Here is a 4,766-nt window from a genome sequence, read left to right as displayed (position 1 = left end):
GGCTCCCTGCAGCCTGCTTGTCCCTCTGCCTATGTCTCTGCCTCTCTCTGTCTTATGAATAAATAAATAAGTAAAATCTTAGAGAGAGACCTCTTGATAACATTGAGTGTACTAACATTCACATTATAAACATTCCAAAGGAAGAAGATAGAAAGGGGCAGAAAATTTACTTGTAGTAATAGCTGAAAATCTTAACCTACCTGGAGAGGGAAACAAACATCTAGGTTCAGGAAGCACAGAGAGCTCCAAACAAGATCTATCCAAGGATGTCCAGACCAAGGAACATAATAAATAAAATGGCAAAAAATACAGATAAAGGCATAATCTCAAAAGAGAAAAGTAAACCCCATTAGGCTATCAGGTAGTTTTTCAGCAGAAAATTTTGCAGGCCAGAAGAGAGTGGTAGAGCATACCTAGCGCCTAAAGGACAAAACCTACAAGCAAGAATACTTTACCTGGCAAGATTATCATTAAGAATTGGGGAAATAAAGTTTCCAAGACAAACAAAAATTAAAGGTGTTCATCACCACTGAAATTGCCTTAGAAGAAAAGTGAAAGGGACTTCTTCAAGTGAAAAAGAAAAGGTCACAACTAGAAGTAAGAAAATTATGAAAGGAAAAAATGTCCCTGGTAAAAGCAAACGTACAATAAAAATAGGAGATGTCACTTATAAAGCTGGTATGGAGGTTAAAACACATAAGTAGTAAAATCAATTATACCAACAAAAGCAAGTTAAAGATATATAAAATAAAATGATGTAAAATACAATATCTTCTATGTAAAGCATAGAGAAGAAAAAAATGTAATGTTTTTAGTATGTGTGACCATGAACTTAATATAGAGTGCTATATACATAGGATGTTATAGCTGAACCTCTTGGTAGACACAAACTAAAGACCTATAATAGATACACAAAAATAAAAGGAAAGGAATTGAGTATAACACTAAAGAAAGTCGTCAAATTCCAATGGAAGAAAGCAAGAGAAAAAGAAAGGAACATAACTACAATAATAACCAGAAAACAACCAGAAAAAATGCAAGTACATCCATATCAATAATCACTTTAAATATAAATAAACCAAATGCTTCAATCAGAAGATACAGGGTGAGTGAGTAGATTAAAAAAAAAAAAAAAAGACCCATCTATATCTGCCTATAAGAGACTCATTTCAGAATAAAGTCTAAAGACTTAAAGTGAAGGGATGAAAACTGGTATTCCATACAAATGAAGTGAAAAGGGTGGGGTAGCAATACTTATATCAGACAAAATACATTTTAAACAAAGACTGTAACAAGAGACCAAGAGGGCATTGTATAATGATAAAGGGGTCAATCCAACAAAAGAATATAAGAATTGTCAATAACTATTCATCCAGTTTAGGAGTAGCTAAATATACAAAGCGATTACTTATAGACATAAAGAGAGAAATTGACAATAAGACAATAAGGTAGGGAATTTTAATACACCACTTACATCATTAACAAATCATACAGACAGAAAAATCAGGAAACCGTGGCTTTGAGTGACATATTAAACCAAATATATACAGAATAGCCCATTCAAAAACCACAGAATATATATACTTTTAAAGTGCACATGGAACAAATTCTCCAGGACAAATCACATGTTAGATCACAAAAGTAATCTCAATAAATTTTAGAAGACTGAAGTCATGTCAAACATCTTTTTCAGTGACAACAGTATGAAACCAAAAATCAATTACAAGAAGAAAAGTTGGAAAAACACAAACCCAGAAACTAAAAAAAAAAACATGCTACTAAACAACCAATGGGTCAACAAAAACAAAAAAGAAAGAAAAAAGAAAGAAAAATCAAAAGGTACCTGGAGACAAATGAAAATGGAAACATGGGTCAAAATATTTGAGACAAAGCAAAAGCAGTTTTAAGAGGAAAGTTTATAGTGATAGAGGTGTACCTTAAGAAAAAAGAACAACTTCAAACTAACTTTACACCTAAATAAATTTTAAAAGGAAGAACAAAGCCAAAGAAGAAAAGGAAGGAAGAAAAGAAGGAGGAACAAGGAAGGAGGAGGAGGAAGAAGAAGAAAAAGAGGAGGAGGGGGAAGAAAAAGAGGAGGAGGGGGAAGAAAAAGAGGAGGAGGGGGAAGAAAAAGAGGAGGAGGGGGAAGAAAGAAAAGAAGAATGAAAGAAAGAAGAAAAGAGAAAAGAAAGAGCAGCCACTGATGCCACTGCCCAAACATAGAAGAAAGGAAATAAAAATTAGTGTGGAAGTAAATGAAAAGAGACTAAAAATAAAAACTAAGAGCTAGTTCTTTGAAAAGATAAAATTGATTAACCTTTAGCAAATGCGTCAAGAGAAAAATAAATAAAATAAGAAATGGTGGACTCTCTGCTCCTCCCCGTTCGGCAGACAGCCGCATCTTCTGGTGCAGGGCCAGACACGTCCCTGAGACACGATGGTGAAGGTCGGAGTGTACGGATTTGGCCGTGTTGGGCACCTGGTCACCAGGGCTGCTTTTAACTCTGGCAAAGCGGATATTGTTGCCATCAGTGGCCCCTTAATTGATCTCAACTACATGGTATACATGTTCCAGTATGATTCTACCCACGGCAAATTCCACAGCACGGTCAAAGCTGAGAACGGAAAACTTGTCATCAACGGGAAGTCCATCTCCATCTTCCAGGAGCGAGATCCCGCCAACATCAACTGGGGTGATGCTGGTGCTCAGTACTTGTGGAGTCCACTGGGGTCTTCACCACCATGGAGAAGGCTGGGCTCACTTGAAGGGCGGGGCCAAGAGGGTCATCATCTCTGCTCCTTCTGCTGATGCCCCCATATTTGTGATGGGCGTGAACCACGAGAAGTATGACAACTCCCTCAAGATTGTCAGCAATGCCTTCTGCACCACCAACTGCTTGGCTCCTCTAGCCAAAGTCATCTATGACCATTTCGGCATCGTGGAGGGCCTTATGACCACCATCCATGCCACCACTGCCACCCAGAAGACCGTGGATGGCCCCTCTGGGAAGCTGTGGCGTGACAGCTGAGGGGCTGCCCAGAACATCATCCCTGCTTCCACTGGCGCCGCCAAGGCTGTGGGCAAGGTCATTCCTGAGCTGAATGGGAAGCTCACTGGGATGGCCTTCCGTGTCCCCACCCCCAACGTGTCAGTTGTGGATCTGACCTGCCGCCTGGAGAAAGCTGCCAAATATGATGACATCAAGAGGGTAGTGAAGCAGGCCTCGGAGGGCCCCCTCAAGGGCATCCTCGGCTACACTGAGGATCAGGTTGTCTCTTGTGACTTCAACAGTGACACCTTTGACACCAGGGCTGGCGTTGCCCTTAATGACCACTTCATCAAGCTCATTTCCTGGTATGACAATGAATTCAGCTACAGCAACTGGGTGGTGGACCTCATGGTCTACATGGCCTCCAAGGAGTAAGAACCTCCTGGACCACCAGCTCCAGCAAGAACAAGAGGAAGAGAGAGGCCCTCAGCTGCTGGGGAATCCCTGCTCCAACTTAATCCCCCAACAGACTGAGAATCTCCTGACCTCCAATTTACATCCCAGACCCCGAGGAAGGGGAGGGGCTTGGAGAGCCCTATCTTGTCATGTACCATCAATAAAGTATACTGTACCCAACCAAAAAAAAAAAAAAAGACCCCACCAAAAATCTACTAGCTTAATAAATACATTCAATGAAGTTGCATAGAATACAAAATATATACCACTTATATACACTGTTAACAAAGTGGCAGAAAAAGAAATTAAGAAAACATTTCCCTTTACAACTGTACCAAAAAATAATATCTAGGAATAAACTTAACCAGTGAGGTAAAAAACCTGTACTCTGAAAACTATAAAACACTGATGAAAGAAATGTAAGGTGACACGAACAAATGGAAAGATATTTTGTGTTCATTGATTGGAAGAATTAATATTGTTAAAATGTCCATAGTACCCAAAGCAATCTACAGATTCAAATCCCCATCAAAATACCAATAGCATTTTTCACAGAACTAGAAAAAAATAATACTAAAGTTTGTATGGAACCATAAAAGACCCAAAAATCCAAAGCAATCTGTAGAAAACTAAGCTGCGGGTGTCATAATTCCCGATTTCAAGATATACTACAAAGTTGTAATATAATAAAAGTATGGTAGTGGCACAAAAATAGACACATAAATCAATGGAATAGGATAAAAAGCCCAGAAATAAGTTCACACTTATATGGCTAATTAATCTATGATAAAGGGGTCAACTTATAGTTGAATGGATAAACAAGATGTGGTATTTATACACAATGGAATATACTGAGCTATAAAAAAAGAATGAAATCTTGCCATTTATGACAACATGGACGGACCTGGAAGGTATTTTGCTAAGTGAAATAAGTCAGAGAAAGAGAGCCTAGGATTTCACTTATATATGGAATCTAAAGAAATCAAACAAACAAAAGAAACAGACTCATAAATAAAGAGAACAACATGGTGCTTGCCAGAAGAGAGAGAGATGGGCATTGGAGAACTAGGTAAAAGGGATTAAGAAGGACAAACTTCAGTTAAAAAATAACAAAGTTATAAGGATGTAAAGTACAGCATAGGGAATAAACTCAGTAAGATTGTAATAACTTTGTATGATATGGCAAATATCAATTACTCAAGAATAAAATCAACATGTATTTGACTCAGAGACAGGCAGTGTGAAATTAGTGATCTTAAAAAATGCCTGTTATGCATGAGGGTAAAATTTTCGCTCCTCTGAAAGTGCTTCCCTTAGGGC

At 38.4% G+C, this 4,766-nt stretch overlaps 1 pseudogene; it reads left to right on the top strand.

Annotated features, from left to right (window-relative positions):
* The first annotated feature begins 2,422 nt into the window (after nt 1-2,422).
* Nucleotides 2,423-3,487, top strand: LOC140599835 (glyceraldehyde-3-phosphate dehydrogenase pseudogene; annotated as a pseudogene).
* Nucleotides 3,488-4,766: the final 1,279 nt, after the last annotated feature.

The sequence above is a fragment of the Vulpes vulpes genome, chromosome 8 (genome assembly GCF_048418805.1).
Source record: "Vulpes vulpes isolate BD-2025 chromosome 8, VulVul3, whole genome shotgun sequence".
Taxonomy (NCBI): Eukaryota; Metazoa; Chordata; class Mammalia; order Carnivora; family Canidae; genus Vulpes; species Vulpes vulpes.
The sequence above is the reverse complement of the archived record's forward strand: the minus strand, read 5'-3'. Positions and strand labels throughout refer to the sequence as shown.